The sequence below is a fragment of the Pseudophryne corroboree genome, chromosome 11, assembly GCF_028390025.1.
Source record: "Pseudophryne corroboree isolate aPseCor3 chromosome 11, aPseCor3.hap2, whole genome shotgun sequence".
In the NCBI taxonomy this organism is placed as follows: domain Eukaryota; kingdom Metazoa; phylum Chordata; class Amphibia; order Anura; family Myobatrachidae; genus Pseudophryne; species Pseudophryne corroboree.
The window spans coordinates 24,413,714-24,427,671 of record NC_086454.1 but is presented as its reverse complement, the minus strand read 5'-3'; the positions used below and the strand labels follow the sequence as shown (position 1 = coordinate 24,427,671).

General features: G+C 47.4%; 1 protein-coding gene across 3 annotated transcripts in view; it reads left to right on the top strand.

Annotated features, from left to right (window-relative positions):
• Positions 1 to 13,958, top strand: part of NELL1 (neural EGFL like 1) — a 1,344,875-nt gene that overhangs the window by 85,417 nt on the left and 1,245,500 nt on the right. The gene's annotated exons all lie outside the window — the stretch shown is intronic.

The window sequence follows — 13,958 nt, the reverse complement described above, 5'->3', positions numbered from 1 at the left end:
AAAGCCGGCTCTGACGGGAATAACATTCGGAACGGTTTGAGAAAATTCCGCTTGCCTCTGCCTTGTTCTATTTTAGTACTGACAAAGTCTAGGTAAAATAATGCGGTCGTTTTCTGTGATGTGATGGCATTTCAGCCCCGATTGCATAAAGAATAGGACTTTCTACTTCAGTTGCAGCCGGCGGTCTGACATTATACTTGCAAAATGCTGAGGATTTAGCAGTTTTTAATAGATGATTGAGGGACAGCTGTGACTGGTTGAAAGTTGTTTTTGCTTTGCAGTACTGTCCTTTTATCCCCTGTTCTATAGACGTCAATAAAATAAATTCTCCCACTGTGGTTGCAGAAAGACTTTTTTGGTAAGGCGCTGGGTCCTGCTGAACCGGCCTGGATGGGATACTCTTTCATATAATATATTTAAACAGAGTTTATTTGATTGACTGCTCTCATTTTTTGTGTTCAGTTTGTTGAAAGCAACAAATTGTAACCCTGTATCTTGGGTATCGCTGCCAATATATTACCTGCATAATATTAAAGTATACGTTTTTAAAGACTTTATTTCTTCCTGGGACAGGCGGCTGCATTTCATTTGGATTAGCGTATAAGCTATTTACATGCATTTGCGTTGCAGGTCCTGATTCATCAAAGAATCTGGATGTCGGGCATGCTGGAACTTGTGCTCCTAAGCACCAGCCATTAGGTTTGGGCCTGACGCGGCATGATGCTACCTGTAGTTTGCATTGGGATGGGGTGAGCCCTTTTGCTATTGGCACTAGGCTATTTTTCTCACACAGTAGGTGGGTGGGGGGACTATTTTTGCTTCCTAGACAGTGGATCTCAGTAATTTTCCTCCTGTGTACCCCACTGGCATCCCATTTGGGTTTTGTACCCTCTGAATTTGCAAAACAAAACCTTGTAATGCATATATAATATATGCCATTAGGTGAAATGTTCAGGCGCCGCTGTATTTGTGCAATAAAATGTACGTTTGTTTGTTTGTTTTTTTTCCTTCTTTTTGTAACTTTGATTCCTCCTTTTTTTTTAGTAACTTAAATTAGAACTCGATAAATAATATGCAGCGTCACAGGCCGATGTCACAGTCACAAGCTCTTTAGGAGGCGCTATTCCATAAATGACCTGCATGTAATTGAAGCCAGTGATCATGTCTGCCTCCTCCTGCCTGTTATCCGGGTCCTACTGTGATACTGGGATAAAGCTCCCCAGGACACTGCTTTCCCTATGCGTCTAATTATCACCTGGATGTCACCCCCTCGCCCTGCCATCAGGGCTGCCAAGAGAAATCCTGGGCCCGGGTACATCAACTTTCTGGGACCCCCCTGGAAGGGTGTGACCACAGCATGCGGAGGGACTGGCCACACCTCTTTGGGGGGGGGGGGGGGGAGTCTACCATATTAAAAGCACCCACTCAAAGGAGCATGGCATGCGTCCCAGCTAGGGCAGTAAAGAGCCTAGCCAGGCCAAGGTACTTTTCAGGGGGCATGGCCTAATCTAAGGGGGCGTGGGACCCTCTTTCCGACCTGGGCCCAGGTAATTTGTACCCCCCTCCCCCCTCTCTCGGCACCACTGCCCGTCATTACAGTACCTCTCTGCTATTCCTGGGTATACCTCTCAACGTTTGTCAAGTGAGGATCAGGACCTTTGCGTGCACCTCTAATGCGTGCCGGAAAAAGGTTGTGTGACCTTGGGCAAGGGGCCTGGACTCGATGGAAATGCCATACTATGCCCAGCCCTCCAGGACATGCACCCAGTCCCTCCCTCTGGCGAATAGATGATGTGCATGGGACAGCACTCAAATATTATATTACATAGAAACATATATGCTGTTTCTTAATCTACTGCCATATTCATCAGGATCTCTTTCCAGGGCCGCCTTAACAACATTGTAGGCCCAGGGCAAAGAAACACACAGGGGATTCTACCCACCTATTCAAAGAATAAATAAATTTAAAAAATCCTAACTTAAGGGCCCCCTACACTACCGCGATCCCAGCCATGCCTACGGGGTTGGACGTGATTGAATGTGCAGCACATTCAGTCTGGAGGGTCTGATCCGATGCTCACTGGAACGCACATCGGATCGGAAACGCCTCCAAAATGCCCAATTTCATCCGATATATCGGGCCGAATGCCGGAAATCAGATGAAATCGGGCATTATCGTCCTAGTGTATGGGCCCTTAACTCTTCCTGCTGTACCGCACCGTCTCTCCACATGCCTCCTTACAGTGAGTGACTGTCCTCACTCTGATTGGTGGATAGCTCCAGCCTTCCACCAATTGGCATGCTGACAGCCATTCACTGTCTGGCTGTAGGCAGGTAGAGAATGTTACCTGGCCGATTTGATTGGGTCTAGGATACAGCCTTGTCTACCTGCCTCCCAATCAGCTTCTGAGGCAGCAGCCCGACCCTGCTTAAAGATCCATAGGATCACTGACTCTAGGCAGCTGCCTATGGTGCCTATCCGTTAAGATGGCCCCGTCTCCTTCCCTGTAAGATATAGATCCTGCAACTAGGCGCTGTATTTTGTGTGCTGCAAGAAGTCCGTAAGGTTGACGGTTGTATCTCCATGATGACCTGTGACTGCTTCCCATCCTGCAACACTCTGTGATTAATGGTAAATAAACTCAGAGGGAAGATGCTGCGGGCGGCTGGAAAGAAATAACGCGTACCCGCCATAGCGACGTGTCAGTTATAATGCATGTGCTGTAATCACTAATAATGTCGGAGGCATTACATTAATCTCTCTCCGTCCTGGCCCCTCAGAGACAAGCCAATGACAAGCAGTACTCATCAATTATTTACTAAAACTATACTGCAAACAGCCTTCATCTCTCAAAGCCTTGCCTGGAACATTCTCTCTTTAGATCAGGATGTAATGATGTGCGGTAGCTTCTTCTGCAGCCGGGTTCATGGTGTTAAAGGGCTATTCTCACCATTGTATTAATATCTTTACTTTAGTGCTTCATATGAATGGCACCAACGGGATCCGATCTCTAGGTCGACAGTAACTGGTTCGACAATGTTTAGGTCGACCACTATTGATTGACAGGGTTTCTAGGATGACAGGGTCGTTAGGTCGACAGGTCAAAGGGTCGACATGAGTTTTTCACTTTTTTTTTGTTTAACTTTTTCATACTTCACCATCCACGAGGATTACGATTGTGAATAGTAACCTGTGCCAAACGCAGCAGTAGCGGAGCGAGGCACCTTGCCCGAAGCATAGCGAGCCATGTGAGGGGACACGGTGCACTAATTGGGGGTCACGGTACGGAGAAAACAACACAAAAAAAAAGAAATAAACTCACGTCGAACTTTTAACCTGTCGACCTAGACCCTGTTGACCTTACTGTCGACCAATTGTGATCGACCTACTTACCATCGACCTTACATACCACACCCGGCACCAACTTGGTATACATCATATTAACACAACGGATTTGCACTTGTACACGTGCACCAAGGTGGTATGAGATTTAAAGGGTGGTCGGGTCTTCCTTGCACTAGTGGAGGCATCATTGGGCGCGACTGTACATGATACTAGGGGATTCAATTGTTTTAATAGCTGCGAAAATTAACGGGTGACAACGGAGCAGTTCAATTGTTCCAGGAGCCCATTAATTATCGCGCTTGTGCAATGGACTGGGCTTAGCCACATATAGCGGCGTCCAAATGGGACACTTTTCACACGTCCTCTTGCAGGGAAATTGCTACTTCTTTCTTATGAATAACATCATATACTGGCGAACCCAGATCGTTACCTATAACAGCTGCTTTCCAGTACATGGATGCTGCCAGTACGTCAGCGTGGGAAGTAACGATTTATCCCAGAGTGGCATTATTGAATGCTAAAAATCTGCTGCCATTTTTTACAGCGGAGCGGCTGCATGTGACGTCACGCAGCCATCCTGAAAACGCCGCTATCCCCGCAACGGTCCGCCACCGCCCCGCAAATGCCTCTGCCTGTCAATCAGCCAGAGGTGTTCGCACCCATTGCAAACCGATCGCATTCGCCGGCCGCGCACATACACAGGACAGAATCTCCGCGCGTGCACTTGCGCCGGGCACTGGGATATTGCGGTCGCATTGCTTTACGATGCAACCTGAACAACCAGCTGTAGCTGTATTTCTCAAATTGTGCAAGCCAAGGAATATAAAATCTAGTAGTCGCAGTCTAATAACTGTTTCAGACAGACCCCATTGGCAAATGGTGTATACTGTATATAAACCTGGCTGCAAGTAACTACACTTCGCATAACCGCCTGTTAGAAAGCACCACTCTCCTCCGGCAGATGTTAAATGATAAGTGAGAAATAATGATGTACGTAGTAATGTTCAATAATAGCAGCAACGGTTATAAGACAAACCACATTAAGGGAATAATGTAATACAGTAACCGTTCCTAAGTTCTGGACAGGCCCCATAATCGCAGCTAAGGGAACAATAACCAGCCCTGTACGGAACCAGGAAGCACAGGTAGAGACCACTAGCAGATACTATCACCGGCACGGCGAGTCGGCGACTAACCCCTCTTTGCCTTTTTTAAATGTTTTTATTTAACCCGAACTCCCACAGGAGCGTACAGCCAGGGGTGTAGCGAGGGTGACTCCAGTGGAGCGCAAGCTCCGGGCACCAAAAATGTTAGAGGGCTCGCTGTCATCTGCGACCCCTCCTTCCCGCGGGCAACTGTACTGGTAGCCGCCGCAGAGCAGGAGAAGCAGATGGGGGGGGGGGCGGGGTGGGGGGGGAGGGGGGGGGGGGGGGGTGGGGGGGGGAGGGGGGGGGGGTGGGGGGGGGAGGGGGGGGGGGGGGGGCGGGGCACACTGACGTGGACTCGGACTAGGCACACACACAACAGTATTCATCTTTGTTGGGAGCCAATTAACCTACTCTTATTTTTGTATTGTGGGAGGAAACTGGAGTACCCGGAGGAAACCAGCACGGGGAGAATATACAAACTCCACACAGTTAGGGCCATGGTGGGAATGGAACCCATGACCTCAGTGCTGTGAGGCAGCAATGCTAACCATTACACCATCCGTACTGCCATGCCCCTATATTGTTGTTGCAAGCCTTCGGCACGCACTGATCCTATTTTAAACATGGGGGCACCAAAAGTGAAACTTTTGCCCTGAGCTCCAGAGGGTCTAGAACAGGCCCTGTCACCAATTTAAGATTTTTAACTATTGTTTCTTTTCAAATATAACTAACATACACCCACATGTTGGCTAGGCCCCAATTTAGTACAGGGGAGGGGGGCGCCAAAACAGGTATCCGTTCAGATGGTCGACCATGTTATGGTCGACAGTCATTAGGTCGACCACTATTGGTCGACATTGACATGGTCGACATGAACACATGGTCGACACATGAAAAGGTCGACATGAGTTTTTTAAATATTTTTTTCTTTTGGGGAACTTTTCCATACTTTACTTTACGATCCACGTGGACTACGATTGGAACGGTAATCTGAGCCGAGCGAAGCGGTAGCGGAGCACTAATTGGGGTTCCCAGTCACTTTACGCAAAAAAACGACACCAAAAAAAGTTAAACTCATGTCGACCTTTTCATGTGTCGGCCATTTTCATGTGTCGACCATGTGTCCATGTTGACCAATAGTGGTCGACCTAATGACTGTCGACCATAACATGGTCGACCATTCATACCGGAACCGCCAAAACATACCCTTGCTCCAGGCACCATGGCGCCTAGCTACACCTCTGCGTACAGCCAGTCAGTCCGTCAGGAGCCAGTCTTCCGTTGGCTAATTGATAGGAGGCAGAGATGTAGGAGTAGATGATAGCACCTTCTAAAATAAAGGTTTCATAGATTTAATAATCTGAACATGCTGTCTCATTATCTTGGTTGAAGCAGCCGTAACCTATGGGCTAGAATCTACACCCTCCACATAGATTGAAGGGTGTAGTACGGCTGACCGGCGGTCTCCTGACCGCCGGTCAGCTTACCGACGCCGGGATCCCGGCAGCATACCGCACGCTGCGGGCTCGGTGGCGACCTGCAGTCGCCACGGGTTCTATTCCCACTCTATGGGTGTCGTGGACACCCACGAGTGGAAATAGTCCCTGTTGGTCGGCATGCCGACCATCGGGTCATGTGACTGTCGGTCAGCTGACCGGCGGTCACATGAATACCACCCAGATTGAAGGATCCATTAACCATAATCTCAAAACGGGGAACACAAAGCTAGGTTGCGTTTGTATACAGTATATTCAGGAGGCAGCGCAATGTTTTGACTCCTATATTGCAAAAATCAGCATTGAATATTAATACGAAATGCATAATGGTAAATTCAAAGCATCTATTGCACTTCTGTTACAAATTGTGTTTTATTGATTTCACAAACCAAAAGAGTGTTCAAGTTAATCACGTTGGATCTGCAACTGAAAGAGCTTGGAGCATGGGGGTTCCCTAGCTTTCATCACAATCGTAACTGGCAGACACTGCTTTTCTAGTTTAACTTTTTGTTTTGTAAGCTCCTCTCTGGAACCAATTTTGATGGCAGGCGCAGGGTTTCTCAGCAGCACAGAGTATATCAGGAGATGAGTTATGTGTCAGTGAGGACAGGGCTGCATGTGACCGGGGCAGTGACATGATGTGAGGAGGGGAATGGAGGCAGCAGAAAGCCACAGACTGAGAGTTATATAGTGGGAGGAGCAGGGTCCCCAGCAGCACAGAGTATATCAGGAAATGAGTAATGTATCAGTAAGGACTGGCCCGAGTGTGGCTGGATCAGTGACATGTTGCACCTTTGTGTGCCATGGAGTACGTTGATTCATCTTGTGCCGACAGTAGCATCGGACCCTCCGACGTGAGCCCTTTTTTCTGGGTAAAAAATGCTCTGCACAAAGTTAATTAATGATTGAAGTGTGGAAAGCTTTTGAACATTGACATATCTATGAGTGCAGGTTATGCAGTGGGCATACGCCTTGATCCAGGGGGCCCACACAGACGCCCTGCACCCATGTAATTATTCTCGCCTCTCTGGAGTCCTGCGCCAGCACTGCAGCAGAAACCGCTGATAAAACGGTACAGTGGCCATGTTCCTAAAGACTTGCACGGGCGCAATTTTTCCCAGTATCTGCGCATAAGCAGTATACTTTGGCACAGAGAGGAAGGGGCACGCATGGAACCGGCGGGTGTGGTATGGTAGGTAGATAGTAACTAGGTCGACAGTGTCTAGGTCGACCACTTTTGATCAACAGTAACTAGGTCGACAGGGTCTCTAGGTCGACAGGTTCTTCAAGTCGACATGGCCTAGGTTGACGGGTCAAAAGGTCGACATGAGTTGTTTTATTTTTTTTTATGGGGGGGTTTGTGTTGTTTTCTTCGTTGAGTGACCGGGAACTCCAATTAGTGCACCGTGTCCCCTCGCATGGCTCGCTGTTTCGGGCAAGGTGCCTCCCTGCGCTCGGCACAGGTTACCGTTCCCAATTGTAGTCCACGTGGATCGTTAAGTATGGAAAAGTTCAAAAAAGGAAAAAAATCGTGAAACTCATGTCGACCTAGAGACCCTGTCGACCTAGATAATGTCGATCAATAGTGGTCGACCTAGAGACCGGATCCTGAACCAGCACACGGGCCCCCGCCTCTCTTAGACTGCCCGTGGTACTGATGCTTAATTAGCAATAAGAATTTGAGCGCTCTCCGTCCCGTTAGGTGTCTAATGTGTCTCTTTTTAAAGATCATTAATGGTAATTTAAACTGCTGAGAATTACTGTATCAAATATGAGTATTTGTTGAATACTTGCTGCAGTAATGGAGAAGCCTTTACAATCATTGGATATAGTATAATGAAGGCTTACCCTCCAACATTTTACACACAAAAATCGGTACAAATTAGAACAGGGGGCGCGGTCACTGGTAAACCTTTTCCTATACTTGCAGTGGAAGTTTGGAGAGCCAAAAATCGGTACAGGCCATAAAAAAAAAAAAAGGTACAGTTGGAAGGTATGTGACGGTCAGAAAGCTGGTGCATAGACTACTGTTACCTGGTGGCTATTATGTGCCAGGGTGGTCCCCTCCTGCGGCTAGTGTGCGTGTTTCTCTCGTGTCACGCCTGTGTCTGCAATGAGCGTGTCCACCTTCTGATTGGGTAAATTAGTGATAATTTCTCAGATTTCTGTCTGTCGTTCTCTCCCACTTCTTTCCCCTCTCCCCCTCTCCCCCTCTCCCCCTCTCCCTCTCTCTCTCTCTCTCTCATATTGTGGTTCTATCACCTAAAATTACAGGGTCATTACATTAATTTACAATCCAATCCTTCTGGCTTGATACACAAAGCACATCGCAGGCAGCAGATTGTAATTCATTCTGCCTCCTGCAAGTCCCAGACTATCACCTATTGGTCTGTAATTCACACGTCAATAGCCGGCCCCTCGATGGCTGCGCTGACTGTTTGCTCATACTCCCTCGCAGTCGTGATTTAATAAACATGTTTGGAGTCTCCAGTAAGTGGTATAAACAAACAGCTTCCTCAGGCCTCGGGCCGTGCTGACTGCAGTTTAATTTGGGTTGTACAGAAGTCTATAAAGCCATTAAAGGGAAAACACATTAAAAGAGGTGAAAAGTGTTTTTCAATATAACTGATCGTGTACTGATGGGACCAGATATCTGTGAAGGCCACATACTGCAGATTAGGGGACAGGAAAATAAGCTCAAACACCAGCCCTGAGGCTCCCAGAAATTAGAACCCCCACCCCCACTTTTTGTACTCTAAGGGCGGTATCTTATTAGCCCCGAGGTGATTTCAGCCGGTCCAAATAGCCGGATGTTGCAATTAATGACCAATGGTCATTATCGCGGTATCCAATTAGAGGCCGTTTTGATTGACCGGAATTGGACCCGCAATCACACTAAAACACGTGTTTTTGCGGCTCCGGCAGCCCACTATCGCGGATATTGTTTCGGGTGCCTGAGGCACAGTACCGCTGCTAATAGGATACCCCCCTTAGCCTTCCTCCAAAATCCGAGGTATGAGTCAATTATTTTCGTGTGTGTGTGTGTGTATATATATATATATATATATATATATATATATATATATATATATAGCAGATGGGAAGTGTTGGGGGTGTATGTGTTGGATCCATGTAACTGCCATACTATAGAGAGGACATTCAAGTGACCGCTATACAATACAGAGAGCATCCACCTTTCGCCAGACAATATACTAGCATCCACTGTAGCGCCATGCAGTGCATAGAGCAAGCCAGTGACCGCCATACAGCGCATTGAGCTTCATAGTGAGCACAGCACAATACAGAAGGCATCCCAGTGATCACCATATGGCACATTGAGCACAGCACAATGCAAAGAGCATCCAAGTGATCTAGATTGCAAATTGCCAGCTGCCTAAACCAGGGAACAAGGTAGAAAAAAGACACTGTATATATTGAAGAGAAATCTGCACTAAGCAGCCCCCTGAGCCAATTTACACAAAAGTAGTAGGAGTAGTGGTAGTAGTAGTAGTAGTAGTAGTAGTAGTAGTGGCACTACTGCCCCCGCAGTCCTCACGGTGGCTTGGGGGCGAGGGGCTGCGGTGGCGCCACTGACTTAGCACAGATTGACATGCGGACCAGCGTCCGCATGTCATTCTGCGGTCTCCTTCCCTCCGCTGCTGTGTTGGAGGGACACGGAGGGCACAGCGCGCACCTCTCCCGTGTCCCTCCTGGCTCTCCGGCCGGTCTAATAAAGGAAGTGCCGTTCGTGAGCTCTGATTTGCTCACGAACCGGCACTTCCTTTATTAGACCGGCCGGAGAGCCAGGAGGGACACGGGAGAGGCGCGCGCTCTGCCCTCCGTGTCCCTCCAACACAAAGGGGGGGGGGAGCAGGCACTGAGGAGGGCATATGTGGCACTGTGGGGGAATATCTGGCACTGGGGGGCATATACCTGGCACTGGGGGAGAGCAGGCACTGAGGGGGCATATGTGGCACTGGGGGCATATACCTGGCACTGTGGGGGAATATCTGGCACTGAGGGGAGCAGGCACTGAGGGGGCATATGTGGCACTGTGGGGGAATATCTGGCACTGGGGGCATATGTGGCACTGGGGGGGTATATTTGGCACTTGGGTCATGTACCTTGCACTGTGGGGGAATATCTGGCACTGGGGGCATATGTGGCACTGGGGGGGCGTATATTTGGCACTGGGGGCATGTACCTGGCACTGTGGGGGAATATCTGGCACTGGGGGCATATGTGGCACTGGGGGGGTATATTTGGCACTGGGGGCATGTACCTGGCACTGTGGGGGAATATCTGGCACTGGGGGCATATGTGGCACTGGGGGGGGGGTATATTTGGCACTGGGGGCATGTACCTGGCACTGTGGGGGAATATCTGGCACTGGGGGCATATGTGGCACTGGGAGCACGGCCCTAGCAACAAGCACTACCCCCTAGCAACGAGCATGACACCCAATGCATGAAATCCCTGGCAACGAGCATGACACCCTGAGCATGAAAATCCCTGGCACCGTGCATGGAACCAAGAGCATGAAACCCCTGGCAACGAGCAGGTAATTTAAAAGTAATTAGAAGCCTTACTGTAGAACTTAATGTGTAATGGGCATTACGGTGTGTGGCATAATGTATCACGGACATTGCGGTGTGTGTCATAATGTGTCAGGCATTGCGCTGTGTGTCATACTGTGTCACAGACATTGTATGTGCTATAATGTATCAGGGGCATTGCAGTGTGTAGCATAATGTATAACGGGCATTGCGATTCCGGTCATAATGTGTCACAGGCATTACGGTGTGTGGCATAATGTGTCGGGGGCATTACAGTGTGTGCATATTGTGTCATGTGCATTATTGTGTGTGGCATAATGTTTGAGGGCCTTTGCAGTATGTGGCATAATGTATACTGGGCATTACTATAAGGAGGAAAAATGACAAATAATGTAAGGGGCATGAATCAGGATTATTTTTCTTTCCTGTGGTGGCCAACGTATGGGCGTGCAGGTTGCAAAACTGGGGTATAAGGTAGTCTCTTCCTGCAATGCCACGCTCCTTTATGCAAAGCCACTCCCATCTAAACGAAGCCACGCCCCCTTTTTGGCTGTTTGTCCCTTTACTACTGCCAATTATGGGGGGGGGGGGGGTGGGGGGGCGCCAAAGAATTTTTTGGCTTGGGGGAGAAAAATTTCTAGTTACGCCACTGATGCTGGGTGTATTGAAACTCAAATCTCAGCATCGCTATCCCCTCTTGGGTATGGCGGATACGTTCCGTCCTCCTGCTGCTCATCCACAACCAGACGTGCCCTCAGCATAGACAGAAGTAAAGGTCAAGAGGCCTCTTGCGGAAGGACATCTCGTCACTGTGTCCCTTTTCACATGTTCATATAATGAGAATTGAATACAAATTAAGAGTTTGGAACCACAAATCCACCAAGAAAGAAGATGAGAAAATCAACTAAAATACCTTTTTTACGTAACATTTTAATACAGAGAATAAGACCATCTATCTGCAAGATCCTTTTTGGGGGACTGACTAAAATCAGGCGTACGATGGTAAAAGCTACCTAGACGTCGCTGTTTTTTGTGTTGTTGCAATGATCAATACTCTGTGACAAACCGTAATTACACCAGTTACTCATATACTGGATGAGGAAATTTTGCCCTGAAGGTTTGACAAACACAACATTTCGTGTTGAGCAAAACAGTTTTTTTTTTTTTTTTTTTTTTTTTTCTAGAACCATTTATATTTCATAGACATGACTGGGAAGTAGAACAGTGTAAATTAAAAGCGTGTAGCCCGGGGTATGGATTTCTTGTACCTGCTACTACTTAGGCCTGTTACTTCTCCGCGACTTTCCTCATGTTCCTTTAATCCCTTTAATGCCAGAGGGACAGATGGAATGTGCGGCTCAGCGCTCTTTAATCAGATAACTAAACAGTTAAAAGGATTTGCATTTTATCCTCTGAATCCTTTTTTGCCTAATTGTCGCACTTACCGCAGCGGATAGAGTTGTGGAGTGTGTGCAGCCGAGGATGCTGGGAGATTCTTGTTTTTGGAGTTTCAGCAATTTATAGAATATGCTGCCTAGATATAGCATGTCGGCCATCGCTGTGTGTATTACATATACCAGGCATGTCCAAACTGCGGCCCTCCAGCTGTGGTGATACTACATATCCCAGCATGCCCTGACACAGTGTTGCGGTCGGAGAATGCTAAAGCTGTGTCAGGGCATGCTGGAATGTGTAGTTTCTCAACAGCTGGAGGGCCGCAGTTTGGACATGCCTGAGTCGTATACCTATATAGTGTAATTAGAGCTGCATTATTTAGTATGGACATTAGTGGCCTATTCAGCACGGATTGCAGATTCTGCTAAAAAGCAGAACCTGCAATCCCTTCTGTAGCATGCATGGGTGCCCCGTGGCTGCAGACGCAATCCGATTGCGATGCGATCACAATAAGCCTGCTGTCGCAGCAATTGTGGGCGACCCACTGCAGCCGCAGCTGCTCCAAAAATGGTCCGACCCTGGCACTCTCCCACAATACCACCCCCACCCCCCCAACGCCCACCACGGTTCTTCCGAGATGCGACTGCACTTTGATTGCGTGCGCAGTTTGCTGAGAATGGTTTGTTTGTAATTTTCGGTAGATTGCATAGCGACCTGATTAAGTTCCTTACTGTGCTCGATCTGCTGAGTATATACTGTATCTTTAGGCGTCGTTCGTGCCGAGGTAAAATTGAACTCCAGGTAAATGTGGTTGTAAATTGGAATGTTCTTGAACACCAACAATATTTTTATTTTCCAGTGTGGTATAGAAGACTGACAATGTCTAGGTCGACCCCATAGGGTCGAAAAATATATTAGGTCGACACGGACGAAAGGTCAACATATGAAAGATCAACAAAGGAAAAGGTTGACAGGTACAAAATGTCAACACAAAAAATCTTCATACAATTTTTTTTATTTTTTTTTTGGCCTTTTCCAGTGTCGGCCTAATGTATAGTCTGTAGTGTCTCTACATTTGAACAGTTTATTTTCTACAACTTTTTCCTCTAGTTTGTGTTCCAGTAGTTTTACCTTCTGTTTATGTTGAGGTTTTGTCTCCAGTTAGTTTGACCCCAGTTTACCATCACTTACCTTCACTACGTTAGGTGACTGGTACTGGCCCCAGTGAGTGAACTGTGTGATCTCACCTCAGTGGAATGTCAGAGTTGCCCCAAGTTATGGAGGCCCCTCTATCTGATCATAGGAGTGGATCTTGGTGACTTTAATGCTGGTATGGTTCAGCTCTTACTTTTCACTTTATTCTTTGTACTTTCAGGAGTAACTTATTGTGCTACAAAGCTGCGTCTACATTTGTCTTGTACACAGAGTATGTTGCCATCCCATTACCACCGTCCTACTCCTGAGCATAAAATATTATATTTCCCACAGCTTCACCTAGGTAATATGCTATTCTCAGTCCCTCATTCCTCACCTTAGTAAATGAGTAGGCTGCAGTCCAATGAAGATTGGTTTATTTCATAGCTCTCTGTATACGGAATCGGCACACCTTCTATAGAACATCTGGTGTTCTTTGTATGTGTCACTTGAATATTATATCTTTGTATATTTGTTAAACGCAGTAAGGGCCCCTTATGATTCTGTTATTTGTTCTTAGAGACCATTGTAGACCAGATACGGGCAGCGGGCAGGCTCCTGACCTAATGCTGGCCACACATATAGGTGGAATTGGACAAGGTCCTTCTGGTTGGGTCTGGATCAATAAATAGATATGATGAAAGGTCGACATGACAACGATCGACACACAAATGGTCAACACACGTTTTTAGGCTTTTTGGGGCAAATCTGGTATATTTCATGTTTTGTGTCCACCATTGGTACAAACCTTTCCGCTCGCTGCAGGTTACTATTCCCAGACTCTCCTCTAGTCTTCAAACCTTCAAGCGTTCCCTGAAAAGTC